This window comes from Ambystoma mexicanum, chromosome 9 (genome assembly GCF_040938575.1).
Source record: "Ambystoma mexicanum isolate Mex_15411 chromosome 9, UKY_AmexF1_1, whole genome shotgun sequence".
In the NCBI taxonomy this organism is placed as follows: Eukaryota; Metazoa; Chordata; class Amphibia; order Caudata; family Ambystomatidae; genus Ambystoma; species Ambystoma mexicanum.
The window spans coordinates 432,605,908-432,626,491 of NC_090931.1; the positions used below are offsets into that span (position 1 = coordinate 432,605,908).

Consider the following 20,584-nt stretch of genomic DNA (forward strand, 5'->3'; position numbering starts at 1 on the left):
CCACACCCTCGCCTGAGTGGCAGGCAGCAAGGTCCACCCGTGTGCTTTATTTGCAAGTGGACTGTGCTGCCTGCCTGCGAGCAGGGGCGTGTACGCCCACTATGCATTTTTGCTTTGTATTTTGAGCCATTTGGGCTCTGCAACAAACATAGCACATAATAATGAGAGGCGGTGGGGCGGCAGAAGTCTGGCCCATCGGCTCTCATTATTGCAATAACAACGCAGTCCTCCATTGTCAGTAAGCATGTTCCCATTGTGGGGAGTGGAGGGACGGCCATCTGGTCCTGTGTGGTGGAACGGCGCGTGAAGAGGGTGTGAGCAGGTGAGATCATTTTGTCATCTAATGTGTGTGTGTATATGTTGGCGTGTTTGTATGTATGCGCGCATGCATTCTATTTCTATTTTTATGTTGTAAGAGGCAAGACAACCCAAAGGGTTCACAGTGCTTGACCCAAACAGCAATTAGAGATTACATGACCGCCCATCTTTCAGTTTAAAACAATTCAGTGTTCTTCTTTTTCACAAAATGAGTTACGACTGTCCGTTTTCCCAGACGCCATGAGGAAGACGGTGCCATAGTTTACCAGTCAGCAGAGCGCTCGATCTACTGAAGGCTCTAAAACACTTAGAGGCATGCGTAAATATCAAGCAGCTGTAGGCAGATTGTTGTAGTCTAGAAGATGCTAGCCACATAAATTGCTGGTTGATGTAGAAGGGGATGAGCCATAAAGAGCTTTATTAGCCAGAGTAAGTAATTTAAAAGAAATTCTACTTTTGACAGGCAGCCAATGTAATCTCCTAAGTACAGGGAGAGATATAAACTGATCTAGGAGTGTTAGTAACAATCCTAGCCATGTAATTCTGCAGAATCTGCAGCTTTTTAATAGAGGGCGTAGTGGACCCGCGTAGTGGACCCAGCATATGAGAATGCATTACTTACCGTAAAAGCATTTCTGATGGTTGTATCTGCTTAGATTCACATGCTGTGCATAGGTCCGACATCCAGTGGTCACTGCGGAGTATTGCATTTTGTTTTTCGTAGTCGAAAAGGGACGTCGACAAGGCGTGTCTGAAACACTATCCCTATAGTGACGTGCGTTGTACCCACAATCCCTCACGCGTCGAGGTCCCTCTGTTTGTATTTTTCTGCCCTGAGGGAGCCTCCTAGACGTGAGTGAGTACAGAAAAGAGAGAGATATGCAGGAAGTCTATGTTCCTTCCATCCGAGCGGGGAGGAAGGGTGGGCGCATGTGAATCTAAGCAGATACAACCATCAGAAATGCTTTTACGGTAAGTAATGCATTCTCTTCTGATGTTTGTTAATCTGCTTAGAATCACGTGCTGTGCATAGACTAGCGAGCAGTACCCGGAGTTGGCGGTGGGTTATGAGAAGGAACAGTAGAGAAAAGATGTCTTAATACTGCCTGTCCCACCTGGGAGTCAGATCTAGAGTGTGCATCTAGACAGTAGTGTTTTGTAAAGGTGTGCACAGAACTCCAGGTAGCCGCTTTGCAGATGGACTCAAGGGGAACATTTGCAATGAATGCTATGGACGCCCCCGTGCCTCGAGTAGAATGTGCTCTTGGCCTAAAGGGCAGTTCTCTCTTAGCAAAAGTATAGCAGAGAGTGATGCATTGAACAATCCATCTAGAAATAGTGGACTTTGAAACTGCATCCCCTTCTCTTCCTGCTGCCACCGAGACGAAGAACTGATTAGTCTTCCTCAGTGGTCTGGTTCTTTCCATGTAGAACATGACCGCTCTGAGTGTGTGCAGAGTCCTTTCCCCCAAGTTGGAAGGATTTTGAAAGAACGCTGGTAGTTCTATAGACTGGTTTACGTGGAATTTTGAGATACATTTCGGAGCAAACCTTGGGTGAGTGCGTAGAACCACCTTATCTCTGTGAACTGTAACAAAGGGGTCTAGAACAGAAAGAGCCTGTAGTTCACTTACTCTCCTGATGGAGGTGATAGCTATTAGAAAAGCAGTCTTAAGAGTGAGGTCTTTAAGAGATGCTTTGTGCATGGGTTCAAATGGTGAGCCCATGAGTCTGGTAAGTACCACGTTAAGGTCCCATCTGGGAGCTGGGTCAGCTATCGGGGGGTGTATTCTCTTTACTCCCTCCATGAAGGCCTTTATAACAGGGATCTTCCACCACGACACTTTGAGTTGGGAAGTGGTGTATGCAGAAAGTGCCGCTAGGTGGACTTTAATGGAATTGAACACTAGACCTGAATCCAATAAATGGGTCAGGTATAGAACAATATGTGTGGGAGAGCAGTCAATCGGGTTGATGCTCTTTCCTCTGCACCAGCTGACAAATCTCTTCCACTTGCTAGAATAGCAGTGGCGAGTGTTAGGTTTTCTGGCTTCCCTGAGGATGTCCATGCATCTCTGCGGGAGCTGTAGATGTCCAAATTCTATGATCTCAGGAGCCAGGCTGCTAAGTTCATGTTTTGGGGGCATGGATGCAGAGTCCTGCCCTTGTCTTGTGACAGCATGTTGTACGGGCAGGGGAGTTTCACTGGGGGAGATAGAGACATCTCCATCAAGTGAGCGAACCATGGCTGTCGGGCCCACATTGGGGCCACCAGTATCATGGTTACTTGTTCCTGGTGCATCTTGTGCACCACCTTGTTGAGAAGGGGTGTCGGGGAAAAAGCGTAAACAAATTTCCCTGACCATTTAATCGATAGACCGTTCCCCTTGGATTGGTTTTGGGGGTACCTGGAGGCGTAACTTTGGCATTGTGAGTTCTCCAGGGTTGCGAACAGGTCTATTTCTGGGAATCCCCATTGCGTGAAGACGTCGAAGACGATGTCTTCGTGCAGTCGCCATTCGTACTCTTCGGGCAGGGGGAAATCTGTGCTGAGTTTGTCTGCCAGCAGATTGAGTTCCCCTGGTACATGTTGTGACAGTAGGAACATATTTTGTTTGAGAGCCAGTTCCATATATTTTGGGCCAGTTTGGATAGTCCTGGAGAGTGGGTTCCTCCCTGCTTGTTGATGTAATACATGGCTGTGGTGCTGTCTGTAAGGACCATCACTGTCCTGCCTTGTAGGTGCTCCTGGAAGGCTTTTAGCGCCTTGAACACCGCTAGTAGCTCCAGAAAATTGATGTGTTTGGATGCTACGTTCGGAGTCCACACTCCGTGAGCAGTCTGATGGGATAGGTGAGCCCCCCATCCTGTGAGGGATGCGTCTGTGGTTAGAGTGGCTTCCGCCGCGGGTGTGGCAAAAGGCTTCCCTTTTCCCAGGTTTTCTTTTGTCCACCACCGTAGCGAGAGAACTAAGGCCTGCAAGACCACCACTAGATCGTCCCATAGTCCGCTGGCCTGACACCACTGGCTGTTGAGCCACTCTTGCATTGGGCGCATGCGCAGGCGCGCGTGAGGTACCAAATAAATACACGACGCCATCATGCCTAGCAAGCGCATTGCTTTGCGTACCGTCACCTCTCGATTGGTCACATATTGAGGGATCTGAAACAGCATGTTTTGGACCCTCTCTTTGGAGGGGAAGACGAGGCCGTCCTTTGTTTGAATTAGAGCCCCTAGGAATTGTTTGATTTGGCTGGGGTCTAGGCTGGACTTCTTTTCGTTGATGGAAAAGCCCAACTGGAGCAAAAGGTCTACAGTCTTTTGGGTATTGGAGAAGCATGTTTCATAAGAATCCCCTGTTATGAGCCAGTCGTCGAGGTAAGGGTAAACTGGGATGGACAACCTGCGCAGGTGGGCCGCTGCCACTGCCAGCACCTTTGTGAATACCCTTGGTGCTGATGCTATGCCGAAGGGTAGCACTCTGAACTGGTAGTGTTTGCCCTCTATCATGAACCGGAGGTATTTTCTGTGCGCTGGCAACATTAAAATATGAAAGTATGCATCTTTCATGTCCAATGTTGTCATGTAATCTCCCTGTGATAGCAGTGGGATCACTTCTTGTAAGGTCACCATACGAAACTTTTGGGGTTTGATAAACTTGTTCGCTGGGCGCAGATCTAATACAGGGCGCATGGTTAGATCCTTTTTGGGTACAAGGAAGTACACTGAATAAATACCTTCCGTTACCTGAGATAGAGGTACGACCTCTATGGCTCCTTTTTCCAGCAGTTGTTGTACTTCTTGGAGAAGGATGGCAAGATGTTCCGGTGTCATGCGACGTCCCCTCGGGGGTTTGTATGTTGGGGAACTGTTGAATTCGATGCAGTATCCGTGGGCTACGGTGGAAAGTACCCAGCGGTCTGACGTTATACCCTCCCATGTTGGAAGAAAGGATGTTATCCGGCCCCCGACCGGTGTTGCATGGGAGGGGACGCGAATCTTCGCGTCACTTGGTGTTGTTGGGGGCTTGGGAGCCTCTGGGGGTGGACCCCCGGACTCTGCCTTTGCCCCGACGCTGGCCTCTTTGGCTGTACTGCCCACTATTGGTCTGGAAATTGGTGGCAGGGTACTGTTGCTGCTGGTTTTGTTGTTGGCGTTGGCCACGAAAAAAGCGTTTGTTGCCATAGCCGCGCCTGGTAGAGGGCTTAGAGATTTGGTCAAGAGTTTTGATAGTATCGAACTCTTTTTTAGCCATCTCCAGAGCCTCATCCACCGCTTTCCTGAAGAGGTTTGAGTCTTCAACAGGTTTATTTATTAAAGACGCCTGTGTCTCCGGTTTGAACCCTGAGTTGCGCAGCCATACGTGGCGTTTTAGGAGTATTCCTTGAACCAGGGAACGTCCCGCTGTTTCTGCAGCATCTAGAGAGTTTTTTACAATACTCTGGTTGACCTGGGTTCCTTCGCCAATAGTTGTAAGCAGGCGTGTACGTAAAGGTTCCGGCGCTTCTTCGGCGTCTTTGCGCAGTTTGGCCCACTGCGCTCCGCATAGCTAGCGAGCAAAGAATTGTTGTTCGCAATTCTTGCCGAAAAGGCAGCCGAGGATGTAACTCTTTTTGCAAGGGCATATAACCGCTTGCCCTCCTTGTCAGGTGGTGCCTCACTGGTGGAAAGTGGTACCCCTGCCCTCTTTCTTGTATTGGTTACTACCAGGGAATCCGGAATGGAATGTCCCCTGATGTACAGCGGGTCTGAGGGTGAAGGAGTGAAAAGTTTTTCAATTCTAGGATTGACCCCTCTGATTAATGCGGGTGTGGACAGCGAAGGGATGATTCTTCTCTTCACCGAAGCGAGGAGGGGAATGGTCTGACTGACCGGGGGTTTCTCCTTAATTACTCTTTCCACAAAGTCTAATTCAGGAGAGAGCTCCCCAGTGTCCAGTTCAAAATGTGCTGCTGCTCTGCGCAACAGGGCATTAAATGTGGGCTGATCGTCAATGGGAGACGTGTTTCTAATAGGTGAATTGTCTGGAGGATTTAGGTTGAGGACATCAGTGTCGGAATATATTGAAGGGGATTGCCAGGGGTGAGAAGGTCCTTCTTCTGGATTTTCTCCGAAGCCTTCTCCTACCAAGTCTGGGCTGTCTTCCAGAACTTCCTCCTGGTTCCGTCCCTCTTCCTCATCCATAAAATCATCCTCTTCCTCACAATAATGTTCTTCCCCAGTGAGGTCATACACACTATGGAAGTCTGAGGCTGTGTCCTGTTGGGGATTGACTAGTCTCGGAATTTCGGCCCTGGGGTCCTCCTGAGGCCCTTCTCTTATTCTCTTGGGAGTGGGAGGGTTCTGGGTATTCATAAACCTCTCCATTCTTTCCATGCAGAGATGGAGCCTTTCCATGGTTTCATGGGGTACCCCTGAGCGGTCTAGCGGGGGAAAAATAGTGTCTTGTAGCTGAAAACGGCTTAACCTCTCCCACAACGTTGAGGAAAGTGTCCCGTCGCCCTCCGAAAAGCCTTCAGGTGTGTTGGGAATCCCCTCGACTGAAGGAGATAGTCCCTGCCTTTCTTCGGGCTTTTTCGGCGTGTCTTTCGACCTCTGCGTAGCGCTCGACGTGTCTTTCGGCGTACGCTTGTGGGCGTCGGCTACCACGATCCTCGCCAAGCTCTCAGCGACTCGTTTGTCAGCGGAGGGCTGTGGTTTCGACGTTATGGGTGTCGATCGCTCTACGGCGGCATGCGCTTTCTGCTGATGCGCGCCGGCCGATGATTTGGGGGCGGCGCCCTTATTTGCCGAAAGCCCAGTCGCTGGTCGCGGCTGCGGTTGCGAGAGGGGCTTCGAACCCGAACGGTCCGAGGAGGCCGCCGGTGGAACCTGTGTCTCCTTGGGCGCTGATGCTCTCTTCGCCTTCGACGAAGAAGAGCCATGGGTTGTGTGCTTATGTGTGGTCTTGTGTGCGTCAATGTCGCCGGGGTGTTCATCCCCATAAGCAGGGCGTGAGCCGAGCCCGTCGGGGCCGGGGACAGACGACGAAGCGCGTGTGCGCTCTCTAGGGGGGTTTTCGACTTCCGTAGCGGAGGTCGTGGTATCACGTTCCTCGTCACTGTCGGAGGTAGCAACGGTGGGTGCAGCGTTGGCCTTCGACATAGCGTAGGCCGCCCACCTCTTGACCCTACGGTCTTTTAGAGTCTTAGGCTTAAGAAGCCGACAAGCCGTGCAACCCTCCTCTTTGTGATCGAGGGGCAAGCAGCGGTTACACCGTGAATGCTTGTCCTTCCAAGTAAACTTGCCCTTGCAAAGCGGGCAAAGCCTAAAGGGTGTCCTCTCCATAGCCGAGGCAATAAATCGTGATAACCACCCCAAGGGAAAGGAAGGGGAAAAGGAAAGGCATTCTCAGAAAAGAACCAGAGATGTCCCACGACCCCCACTCTCCCTACTGTATATGGCCTGCGAGGCCAGGCCACGTGTTCGGCAACGCCGAAGGATCTCCTCCGCTCGTCCCCTCCGTCGAAGATCTTGCTCGGCGGAGACAGCTTCACAACAGCGTCGAGGGGGGGGATCGATACGTTCTATATTAATATAGGAAAACGACCAAAGGTCGAGGAGATGAAATCTGCAATGTCTCTCGAGGAGTTCTAAGCAGATTAACAAACATCAGAAAAAGAATTACAATAGTCCAGCTTGGATCCCACCAAGGGACTGACAAGGATAGAACAATGCTGCTCTGAGAGAAGAAGCCTAATTTGTCAAAGTAGCATAGGAAAATATTTTAACGTTTTCTGTGCAAAATTGATTTGAGGGACCGTGGAGAAAGCAGAATCAAAAATCATGTCCAATGTTTAAATTTCATTTGAACCTGAATAGTGTGTTCCCCTAGTTTGAAATCAGGGTAAGTTAATAACAATTTGGAAAGTGCTAGGCTGAATCCAACAGCAGAATTTCCGTCTTACCTTGATTCAAACCATGCCAGTTTTGGCCCATCCATAGTTCGATACATTTAAAATTGGACTGAATATGGTCACAGTTGGTAGCCGGATCCTGATCTAGGCAAAACATCAACTGGGTATCCTCACCGCAGTTCTGAAACACTGCTCCCAAATTAATCGGCAGATAATGCAGCGGTTTCATGTATATGTGAAAAAGAGTAGGAGAACTACAAGTCGCATGGGGGAGCCCACATTTAACTGGCTCTGCTCTTAAGATGTGTGGAACAATTTTAACACATGATTTACGATTATTTAAGAATGATGATAACCAAGCAACTGCAGAATATGAGAATCCGGAAACCTATCTTAAGTGTTAGCACAATAGAGAGAAGTCGATGGCGTCAAGTGATATGATATGATATGGCATTTATAATGTGCCTATACACAAGTGTTTCAAGGCGCGACGAGGCAAGGGATGGGAACAAATGGAGGACAGACAACAATCCTACTAGGCCAGGTGTCATTTAGATCGCGCAAGTGCATGGAAAGGCGGGAGGGACAGTGCAGTACATGTGAATAGATAAACAATTGGGTTGCCAGGTGGGCAGTGCAAGTGTGTGATGCTGGCGGGGGAGGGACCTGGGTAAGGGATCAGAGGGTGTCCAGGTAGCCGGTGCAGTGTCGGTAACACCCAGGAGGTCAGCAGAGGAGAGGAGGAGAAAAAGCAGAGGCGAAGAAAAAGGTTTTGAGTGCTGCTGAGAGGTCGAGGAGCATCAGCAGACCCACATGACTGAGGTCCATTATCTGCAGAAGAGAGTCATTGTCATCTAACAGGGCTATCTCTTTGCCCCTACCAGGTTGAAAGCCAGATTGACGATCACCCAGTAGATGGTGAGATTCTAAGTGGGCTTGAAGTTGAAAAGCGGAGCGATCCAATATTTTAGGCACAAAAGAAGAGTCAGTGATTGGACGATAGTTAGCGTAGCCGTAGATTCAAGAAGTTGTTTGATTGATATATGAATGCGTGGGTGAACATGTTTTATGTGAGCATGTGTCTGTGTGTGAAGGGTGGAAAGGGGCTGCACAATTTAGGGGTGGGTTCTGCCATGCCCCCAGCAGTCTCCACACAGTAGATGCACAGTAAAGATACTTTACTGTGCACCAAGGGTAAAGCAAACATGATAAGTGTTATTACATGAATAGACTGGCCTACATCCCCTGTAGGCCAGTCTAGCCTCGTAATACTACTTCTGTTTGCTTTACCCTTGAATACTGTGCATCAAGGGTAAAGCAAACATAAGTGTTATTATGTGGGTAGAATGGCCTACGTTCAGTCTAGCCATGTAATGACACTTAGCATGTTTGCTTTACCCTTGAGGCACAGTACATTACAGGGAAAGTCAATCTTACTGTGCATCAAGGGTAAATCAAGTGTTATGTACATGATAAGTGGTATTACGTGGCTAGGCTGGATCCCGTTGAATGTAGGGCAGTCTATCCGTGTAATAACACTCATCATGTTTGCTTTACCCTTAATGCACAGTAAATTCTACTGTACATCAAGGGTAAAGCAAGCATGATAAGTGTTATTACGTGGATAGACTGGCAACACTAATAGTGCCAGTCTGCATATCATTTTACTGTGGCATCGCATTCTTTACTTGGCATCAAGGATAAAGCAAACATGATAAGAGTTATTACGTGGCTAGACTAACCTACATTGATGGCTCCAGTCTGGCCATATATTCTCAATGTGTCATGGTATTTTAGTTAACCTAAGTTAACATTGTGCTCTAGCACCTTGAAGCTTCTCATGTGCTAGATGGAATTACCAATAACGATCTCGGACCCAAATAAACAGACATGCTCAAAGAATATGGAAAAGTGCTACTTTATTATCAGCATAAAATAAAGTAGAACAATCTGGCGAACAACAAGCTGTAGTCCACACACTCACACCCACATTTAATTATACAAAGGTTTTATACCTCAATGTACGTCAGCTATGACGTCATCCTACGTGGCAAACTGTAAAACCTATTGAAGGGAGGGATTGGTTAAGGGAACATATTGTCAAGGTCCTGACGGGCCGTGATTCAGCGTTCTATGTTCCTTCGCACCGAAAGAGGAAAAACATGTGTTTCGTTCATTCTGTTCCGTTGCATCTCCCTTCTATCAACGCTGGAGATTGCCATGGAGACGCGCAGTGCAAAGACATGTCTGATAACGCTGCATTCCATGAATATTCTGCGTGCGCTAGTGGTCACGTGATAGAACTACATGTCTTGACAGCCGCATTGCTCCGGACAACGCTTCTGTATACAGCGCCCTCTTCCGCACAGAACGCTGCTTCTGATTAAAGTCAACTAGTGTGTTTTTGTCTTTGCACTTGAAGCTTTCATCTACAGCCTATTTCTGTCTTTCCTTTGTCTACTGATTCGGCTACTCCCATGACTACCTGATAACAAAACCCTGCCTGCTCACTGGACTGCCTGCACATCGGACCACTGATTCTTCTCAGAACCTCACAGTAATTGACCTCGGCCTGTTCCCCGACTACTCCTTTAAAGTGATTGTACTCCATCGCACGGACAACTCATTTGCAGGGTTAGAACGTGGCTAATGGCTGCGGTCGCTTCATTACATAGCGTTACTCTCCATTGCTGTTCCTGTGAGCTGCTATTGTCTGTCTTCTTCAACTCATACCTTACTCTCTACAAATAACCACACAGGACCTGATAACTTCCTTCCAGACCCGATCCACGGTTGTAGGTCAAAGTTTAGAATATAAAGGATCGAATTACCAAAGGGTCGAATCAAAAGGACCGAAAACCAAAGGGTCGAATTTAAAAAAAAAACATTTTTGGGGGGTTGGGGATTTGGGGACAGGTTGGTCCCCCCAAACCCTCTTTTTTGTGGTAAAACAAAAACAGAAACCCAAAAAAAAGAATTACTAAAAAAAAACAAAAAAACAACCCTTTTGTTTTCAGTCAAATTGACTCTCACCTTTGGCATTCGATCCTTTTGCATTCTGTACTTTAACTGGACACCCCGATCCACATTAACTTCTGTGCACTAATACCGGGAAGCTTTGCAGATAGACAACAGTGCACCTACCCGGATCTAGCACGTCCCTCGTGCCGTTCGGGTTTTAGGCCCATACTAATCCTTCCCTCTGCCTGACGTTTGTTCTCACTGGATTCAATTGCTTCTGAACTGATCATCATCCTTTGTACTGTCCTGGTAAGCCCCAGAAGTCTACAATTATATTCACTCCTGGATTTAGTGTGGGGTTTTGTTAGTGACAATTCCTATCATAGTGAGGTTAGACCAGGTTGGATATCTAAACCTACCATCACCCAGTGGGAGAAGAGAGAACCCACATTGTGTAGGCTACTCTTTCCAAACTGTTCTACTTTGTTTATGGCAATACATTTCTACATGTAATCGTTTTCCGCTTTCCTTTACAGCCTGGGTTACAGCGGTGTGGTCCTCCTGCTCTTTCGTTTGATTTGTAAATCTTCCTCAAGTGAGGAGACCCAGGCTAAGGACGGGCTTGGATTTGTCAATTACCCAGTCTAAGGAATCTGGTCTGCCACGCAATCTGTCCCGGTAGGATATCTCAGTGGCAACGTGCTCGCCTTGGAAGCAAGACGACACGAAGCAACACAGGTTCGATTCCCGGGTCCGCGCTTAGAAACCTCTGGGTATTTAAGCGCATTATAAATATGCAACTAAGACAACAACAAACAAAAAAAAGAATTCTGTAACAGCGCCTTGATGTCCCCGGGCTGTGTGAGCGCTTTAAAAAAATGCAAATAAAAACTGGGTGAGTACTTGATATATGATATGGCATTTATAACGTGCCTATACACAAGTGTTTCAAGGCGTGACGAGGCAAGGGAGGGGGAACAAAGGGAAGACAGACAACGATCTTACTAGGCCAAGTGACATTGAGATTGCACAAGTGCAGGGGGGGGGAGAGGAGGGGGCAGTACATGGGATCACACAGTAGAACAAATAAATACTAATAAATACAAATAAATAAATTGGAGGCCAGCTGGTGGCAAGTGCAAGGGTAAGTGTAGACATCAAGTGTCAAGGGCTGGTAGGTGACTGTAGGGATACAGAAACAGACCCTGAGTGCAAGGGTTGCCGGGGGGGGCAACCAGTGCAGGAGTGCAACTGGCAGGCAGAGGACCTGGGGCCGAGATCAGAGGGTACCCAGGAGACCAGTGCAATTTCAATTTCAACCAGGAGTTCAGCAGGGGAGAGGAAGAAAGAAAGCAGAAGCAAAGAGGAAGGTCTTGTAGTGCTTCCGGAACCAGAGATGGTTCTCCTTAAGTTTCAGAGAGGCAGGGCGGTGGTTCCAGAGGGAGCCCCAGCCGAGGAAAGAGATCTACCACCAACTCATTGCTTTGAGAAGCGACTGACCCTGAGGGAGTTGGAGGCGGAGGAGCGAAGGGCTCGAGAAGGAAGATATTTACAAAGAGGAAGTTGAAGGTATTGAGGCCCCAGCCCAAGAAGGCCTTGTGGACAATGCAGAGGGTTTTGCATGTACTCCTCGCAGCCATTAGGAGCCAGTGAAGAGATTTAAGTCCTGGAGAGGAACGATCCCTGGGCTTGAGGAAAAGGACAAGTCTTGCAGTCCTGTTTTGGGTGAGTTGCAGAGGGCGGAGAGTAGAAGCAGGCAGATTTAGAAAGAGGGTGTTGCAGTAGTCTAGCCTAGAGAGAACCATAGCTCTGGAGACAGTGAGCATCTGGGGGAAGGAGAGAAAAGGAAGAACACCTCTGAGGAGGTGCAGTTGGTAGTGTGACTTCTTAGAGACGTTGGAGATGTGAGGAGAGAAGAAGAGTGAGGAGTCGAAGACGACCCACAGGTTTTTAGCCTCACAGGTGGGAGCAGGGAGAGGGCAAAGAGAGGCCGGCTAGAGAGTGACAAGAAAGGAGGGAGCAGGTGTGCCGATGAGGAGATTCTCAGTCTTACTGGCATTAAGGCAGAGATCACTGGCGGCACACCACTCCTGGATAGCAGACAGACAGTCAGAAATGAGAGATGGAGAAGAGGTGGCAGAGGGGAGCCTGAAAATGAGCTGAGTGTCATCTGTATTGCACTGAAAGTTGGGGCAGAGAGCGGCAATGCGGTGGGCAAGAAGTGCCAGGTATTGGTTGAACAGCCAGGGAGAGAGGTTAGGCCCCACAGTTAGAGAGAGAGATAGAGGAGAGGAAGGACCCAAATTGGACCTGGGAGTGTCGATTCGAGCGGAAAGAGGTCAGCCAGGTGAAGGGCCTGATCGGTGATACCTAGGTTATCACGGAGACGGTTGAGCAGGATGGCATGGTTGACCGTGTCAAAGGCAGAAGAGAGATCAAGTAAGATGAGGACACAGGGTATTAGAATCCAGATTTGAGAGCAGGTCTTCACGGATGTTCAGGAGAGCAGTTTCTGTGCTTCTGGCGGCTCTGAAGCCAGACTGATGGTCATGGAGGCAACCAACAGATTCAGTTTGAAGATTAAGCTAGGAGATGGCCAGCTTTTCCAAGAGTTTGCCCAGGAAAGGAGTGATGGAGATCGGGCGATAGATAGCCGGGAAGCGACACATATATACCTAAGAGGCACTAACTGGGGAAGAAACAAAACGTGCTACCACTTCTCCTTCTATCACCTTAAACCAAAGTGAAGAGGGCAACAGGAGGTTACAGTCGAGTTTGAAAACTCTGGTACCATTTAAAGTCACGACAGAGAGGCTAATTCCAGAGAGAAATGGCCTAATCATGAACAGGAAAAACATTCTAAAATTGTAATATTGTTCACCTAAACTCAGATATTAAGATCGTGGCATTTGTAAACAAAACCCGACTAGACTGGGTTATTGTACATCTACACTCAATAGTGGTAAAAAATTCCCTATTGCAAGCGGCTTCAGACTTTTTCAGATTGCTTCAAATATCTGATGGTACCGATTTTAAGTTGTAAGCCTCCAGGAATCCAGATGTGGGACAACTGGATGGCACTCTAGGAGGTATGCCAGGGAATAAATATAATAAACAAGCAAAGGTGGGCCAAAATGTTCCCTCTTTAAGATCCAAGCGCGATCCTAACCACGCTGTGTTGACAGAGGACAAGGCAATGTCTTTAAAAGTTACCTTTGATCGAGCCACAGGTATAAGCAGAATGGTGAAGATGAGCAGGGGAAATAGCAGAACGAGAGTCTCTTGCCGACGGGTCGTGGTTGGCGGGCTCATTGGCGCATGCACAGGGCTCATAACTCCCAGAGCCACAGGAAAATGTCCCCCTAGATCTGGCCTCATAGAATACAAGGGGCTGTGTGCATCTTTCAACGAGGATGGCCTGAACTTCTCCAATTATGATATATTATGCATGCAGGTGACTTGGCTGTCTTCCCAAGTCGATTTGTTATGGCTTAGAAGTTTGTCTAAATCCAGCCCAGAAAAGACAGGCGGGAAGACCTTCAGCCGGCTTATTGACGCTATTGAAACTGGGGTGAAACCTTTGTGAAACCAGATTGTATGGAGAAGCCTGGTTTGTTATCATTTTAGAGAATCATTACCCATTTAAAGATTTAGTTATCCATCATTCATTCTGATTAGTATTGATTAGTGTGATATTAGTTATCCATTATCCACATATTATGTAGCCATTTGCTAGAATGAGGCCTGTTATATTTGAAGTGCCATGTAGAGACACATGTTATATTTGTAGAGACATGTAGACACATGTAGAAATATGTTGTTATTTATTATGTATGCATTTCGAGACACGCATAAGTATGCATTGAGTCTGCAGTATGTATAGCGCTTGTCATTGCGAGAGAGAGAGTAAGCACTAGATAAAGCATGAGGCCTATGGCATTCTGAAGCCACACTGAATGAGAACAGAGAAGCGTCACGGACTGCGAAAGATGTTATGAGTTACAGTGAACGAAGAATGCATAAACAGTTTCTTAGCAGACAGATATAAGAGGACGCATTTGCCTTAGTAGAGAGCGGAGAAGGGCATGGTATTATCAACCCTGGGCTGGTGTTCGCAGACAGAGATGGTGGGGGCCATGCATGGAGTGCTTTGCCTTGCACGGAGAGACATGCAGAAGAGAGGGATTTCAATGGAGTGAATGGAGAAATATGAGGAGATGGTAGGATGGTGTACGCAGACAGAAGGCGGCCATGGTATAGATCTGATGTAAAAATGTCACGATGGCAGAACACACAGTGATTGAGCAGAACACGCAATGCATCAAGACTTTTAAGCACTGCTCAGATTTAGAAATGCTGACAGATAGAGAGGCATTTTAGCTTAGAGAGACATCTAACCATGGATATGTATGTACGTCATTGAACAGTATAATGAGAGGTGAGGCTCTGAGATTTGGCATGCTGCTCTCTGATGGTCTACTCTCTGGGTTGTAGTTGGAGATCTAGTTCTAGATGAAGTTCGAGAAGGAGATGCTCACTGACTCTGAGATCGAGGGAGCTGCTCTCTGAGATGGAAGAGAGATGTTTGGCGGTGGCATAGGAGAGGAGTTTTGGATGGAGCTGCTCTCTGAGAGAGGAAGCATTGGGAAAGCAATCTGATGAGAGCTGATGAGATTGATCTGGCAGGGAGACTGGCAGAGGGAGACCACTGAGATGCCTGTCTCTGACTGGCTGGTTGCAGAGTTAGCTGGAGAGGAGAGACATGGCAAGAAGGGAGTATCGATCTGAATAAGACACGTGCATGGGGAATTAGGACAGACACTCACACAGAGCTTTGGCTGACATGATAGATGGGGTAATCAGACAGGGATTGTCTTAGAGAGAGAGTGTGAAGTGTGGTGTGGATTAGAGAGGAATGGTGTGGATTGGAGTTGCTATTAGATTGCTTACATTAGAAGCCTGTAAAGCTTATAGTTATTGCATTGCATTGTAGATTTGCACCAAAAGCATAAAAGGTGCAAATTCGATATTTGCATTATAGTAGTGTTTGCATCATGCCTTGCTGTGCATGAATAAATGTATTCTATTGTTATAATTGAAACTGACTGTTTTCATTTTGTGGCCCTTGTGCATTTTATTTCGTTTTTTGTCTATTCTTATGGTTATGGTAATAGCTTATGTTAGTGTGTCCATAGTATAGTAACTTAGCAGCAACACAGTGCACAAATCGCCCTGAGATATAAGAGCAGGGGGGGGGGCATAGTGATCCACACCCCCCGAGGTAGATTTGTCCTGACATGACACCTTAAGATGTTAGAAACAAGAAATCCAAATCCCTTTGTTCAGTTAGTGCTTTTACAGTGGGAGAGGGTTTCTGACAAAAGTTCATGGTTATTGGTCCTGCTCAATCTATATTGGAATCCTGCTTGGGTTGGAGAAGATGAATTTGTGAAGTCAGTCAATCAAATGATCGATGAGTGTTGGGTGGAGATGAAGAACCCCCATATAGTGATCGGTGGGGAACTTAATATAAGGTGTGTGGACAAAATGGGGGTAGGTCTGCCTAAGTCTTCTCTATCTAAAAGTGGCGCTTTTGGTGTCAGAATTAAAAGAGTGTGATATTTCGATGGTAAACAGTGGCCTGAGAGGTGATATCCCGGACAGTATTACATGGTCGCGTGGCTCCCAAAAAGCTCACCTGGATTACTATTTTCGTATCTGGTGGTCTCCTCAAATGTCTAGAGACTCTAATTATTAAGCCAATGGCAGATAGTGACCACCATCTCCTTTCGCTTGCGTTTAAAGGCTGGGAGGGAGAATGTGATGTTCGGATGGGAGCTGATATGCACATAAACCAGGGGAGAAACAACTGCGAATACTCTCTAGGGAGGCCTACAAGATCACGGGCCAGTACAAAAATGGCAGGGAATCTAGTAATGTAGGGGTAGACTAGTCGAGTTTCCAAATGAAATCTAACACAGGAAGCAAACAAGATTTTGAGATATTGCATTACCCTAACAATGAAGTGAGAAAGGCTAAGAAAACCCTTGGAGCCAATCTTCGTAGGATAGATCGCCTCCAGTTTGGTGATAATGTGTCCTTGAAAAGGAAACGCAAGCAGCAGTATAAAAATTGTCTGCTAGCGACAAAGCCCAACGCTTGCAAGCGGATGCGGAAATGATAATGGGAATAATATCTAATAAGAATACCTGTGATCTTTGGGCGCTGCTTAACATCAATGCAAAATTTCAACTGGCCACTATTATTCCAGCAGTTTCAGAGAAAGCTTGGATAGGGTTCTTTACGGATCTCTTTGCAGCCTCGGCCCCAATGGTCCTTTGTAAGCCAACTAGAGCAGGCTCTCCTTGGTCCATTGAGTTTGATCGTGAAGATACAGTGGTTTTAATCAAGAAGTTGAACTCCTTTAGAGTGGCAGGTCCAGATAAACTGAAAAACATCATGCTGAAACAAAACTCAGTGCGTTGTGTTGATTTCGGCAGGGTGTTGTTTAATCAAATCCTACAGGCCAGAGAGATCCCTCCCTCTTGGAGGGCGGCACTGATCATCCCTATTTTTAAAGAAGGGTGCGATTGCCCTTTTTGACACCCATTGGAAGATATTTGCGTCCATTCCGTTGAGGCATCTAAAAAGTGGGTGACTGACTCTGGGCTATTCGATAAAAGACAGAACTTGGTGGAGGCAATTCAGGCCCTCTATTCGTACACCACAGTCCAAATAAGGATGTCTCTTAAGGGAACACTTACGAAAGCAATTCAAACATTCAGGGGTTTGAAACAGGGTTGTCCCTTGGCCCCAGAGCTATTCAATCTATACCCGTCAGATATGGAATCCAGTCAGGTGGGAGTGAAGCCCTTCCCCCAAAATTAAATAATCAAGTGATTCTGTGGATGTAATATGCGGATGATTTGGTCCTCATTGACGAAACACTGATAGGGCTACAAAGAAGACTGAAGCACCTAGAATAATACCTAAAGACAAATTAATTGAGAATAAACAAAGGAAAAACTAGAATTATGGTACTCCCGAGTGCCTATAGGAATAATAAACCCAAATTTACCCCAGTGGTGGGTGCATCAAAGATCAAGTGTGTGGAATCCATTGTATATTTGGGAGTCCCATTCAACGGTAATGTGAGCGAAAACTGTTGGAGGGATGGACTAAGATTGAAAACTATAAGACTACTGTGAAAATCCTGAAGGTGTCTCACTTACTAGTCCCCAGTGATCTGCCATCTAGGTGGCCAGGATACGGCCATATTGGATCCAGTTCCTGGCGGTGGACTAGTGGGGGAGTATCACCTGGATGAGGGTTCTTCAGGGAGTGGAAGTGGGACACCGAAGGGTGAGACGAGGTACCCCCTTCCTTTTGACACCTTTTCCCCATCCTACCCTGTAGGATATCTAGAAACTCTACCCCTCCTTTTCCAACACAAACACTTTCCTACGCTGTGACAAACAACGGACTAACACCAGAGCCATTACCTGACATGTCCCAACACAAGGGTCAGGCAGAGTCAGGCAATTGCCGCTAATGAAACACACCTGACTGCCCTTTCCCTTAAGCACAGCGATAAAAGGCAGAGTACGAGAGCACACTCTGAGCAAGGCCGAAAGCACAAGGAAGCAGCTATTCCGGACCAGCAGTTCAAACGGAGGAGAAAGGCAGCAAGAACTGAAAGGACGAAGAGGAGGGAATTGCCCTTGCCCTTTTCAACTCAGACCTGCAAAGCCTCCAAAAAGGGAATCACAAGACCGGGTAGTACAGCTGGCGTGTGGTGTGAGAGATGTCAACGGAACATAGGGCCTTCCCGCGCTGATAGCCGGGGGGGGGGGGAGCGCTTGCCGCCGTGGTGCCATCGTTGACTCCTGAGGCAAGAGAATCCAGCAAGTTCAGCACAGCCGGTGAGTCAGGAGAAACTGATAAGTAAACCGAACTGTGCTGGGCCCAAGTTTGCAAGCAACATTGTATGAACAAAGAACTTATCTCAGTTGAACTTTAAAGAAAGCCCAGATAAGGTCCAGGTGCAGAGTGGTCCGGAAGACTGACCGGGACCTGTTTGTTGAAACTGCAAATACCAAGGGGAAGGCCGGCGTGAGGTGTCAAGGTGGTCATACAAGGGTTAAGCAAACCCCCTTAACACATGGCAAAAAGCAAAGTGAACTGTGTAAATAGAACTGTGTGAAGCCTGGCTGGGGGGCTTTAAGGAAAGCCTGACTGGGGGCTGAGACCCAGACTTGGGTAAAGGAAAGAACCAAAGGGGTCTAGAGTGACTTTTTTGTGTGAACTGTGGCAAGTGTGAACTCAACAGAGGGATGCCAAGAGAAAGCTAGGGGAAGGGAACCCCCGCTTTCTGGTAAGATTGTGAACATTGTGAACTAAGGCAAGTGTGAACCCGATGCAGGGATGCCAAAAGAAAGCTAGGGGAAGGAAACCCCGCTTTTCTGATGAGGATAGAATTGTGAACTGTGTTAGAATGGCTATGTGAACCTGACAGAGGGAGGCCAAGAGAAAACCAAGGAAAGTGAATCCTGCATTGTGATAAAGCAAAGTGAGCTGTGATATATTTGGAAAATGTGAACCCGGCTGAGGGTTGCCTGCGAACCAGGGCGAATAGGAATACACTCATGAACATTGTGTCGACAAGTGTGAACCCGGCTAAGGGATGTCCAAAGTGAATGGTTGTTTAAAAGGACATTGAGACTCTTGAATGTTACCAGCTGGTGATATGGTGACTGAAAGGCTGTAGTGAACCTGACAGGGAGGCTAACACTGAGAGATGGATCGAAGCCCGGCTGAGGGAGATCCAAAGGCAAAGAATAATCGCCCAACGTGAAGATTCATTGAAAGGAACTTTTGTTTGTTGTTTATGGTTCATCAGGCCCTCTGAGGGAAGAGACTTTGCATGAAAGGGACTTGGCCACAGAAGGCCCTGATATTGTCGAAAGGAACTGTAAGCTCATGCCGGAGAAGCCCTGAAGTGTGCTGTGCTCAAGAGTCCCGCCTTGTCCTGAGGTTAAAACGCAGGCAAGGGAGACCCCGGCCATAACATCCTTTTATTATTTTGAGAACACTTTTCTTTTCTTGTGAACATTATCCCACACTACTTTGTATCATAGCGGTAAGGATTGGAAATTGTTTTTTTAGTACATGCCCTTTTTATTTGACTAAGACACCACTAGGACCGTATTGTTATTATTTGATGATCGTAGCTTGCTCCCATCTTAGATTTAGGTTTAGATTAGGCGTTTATCTCACCTGTTTTTACAGTTTAATAAACACCCTTGAACTGTGATCACTTGTGTCCGTCTTAGTTTGATACCATGCGTTCCTTACACTACCCAGACAAGAAGGATCCATAAAGGTTCGGTAAATTTACTTTGGTTCCCATAATAACTTTTTATGGACTAAAGGTAATTCTGATTCTTATATATGGAGCAGAATCCGCCCCGTACATTCCCAAAGGGTTCTGGGATAAGCTGGAGGGCATTTTTTGGAGAATGGTCTTGGGCCTTCCTAAATCCCTTCCAAATTCTCTGATCAGGTTTGAATTAGGTCTTCAATCTTTGCGCACCATGATTAGATGGAGCTCTCTGCGCCTGTTATGAAAATGTAAAGAGGAGAAATCTTAAGATCGAGGGGAGAAGACGGGCCTGAACGGATCCTGAATGCCTGAAGGGCCCCTGTAGGGAGTGGCTCCAGACCCTCTATAAAATGGAAGCCACCTTTGTTGCCAACCCCCACAAGGTCATGCTCCAGATAAAGCGAATGGACCGGATAGATACTCTAGCACAAAGAAGTTCATATAGACTCCCATTAAATCCGGAGCATGAGAGGAGATCGCTAAATCAACTGCCCAAGTATCTGGTCATATTTCGGAGTTTTACGTATAGGGATCTCTTTATTGAACATTTTGACAATGAGAGAAGTTGTGTATATGAGAAGGCAAATACAGGATAACGATCCCACCTACAGATTCTGTGGGGGGTAGGACAAGGTGAAAACCTCTCAGCACATATTGACAAAGTGTAGTGGTCTGGACATAATGAAAAGAAAATATATGAGCAAAGTGGCTAAACGTTATAAAAATATAACGCTGCAGGAATGGTGGGATATGTTTATAATTGGAGGAAACAATTTGATTATATTGGCAGCAACGAGATTCATGAAGGACATTTTAGTTCTTTTGAGTGTAAAATGAAATTGTGGATGTTTATTTTTGTAAAAAGAAAGGTAATTGGAGACTTTGTAAATATTGGTTTGGTAAATTGATTTGAAGATAGAATGCAACGGATGGTTTTTATAAAAGGTTTAAAAAAACATATTAAAAAGAAATTACAAAATAAAAATAATATGAGATTTCTATGTGAAACAATCTGTCAATTGGAGGA

The 20,584-nt window shown here is 46.7% G+C and overlaps 1 protein-coding gene across 1 annotated transcript in view; it reads right to left on the reverse strand.

Moving 5' to 3' along the window:
- Window positions 1-20,584, reverse strand: part of LOC138488135 (schlafen family member 13-like) — a 434,878-nt gene that overhangs the window by 254,840 nt on the left and 159,454 nt on the right. The gene's annotated exons all lie outside the window — the stretch shown is intronic.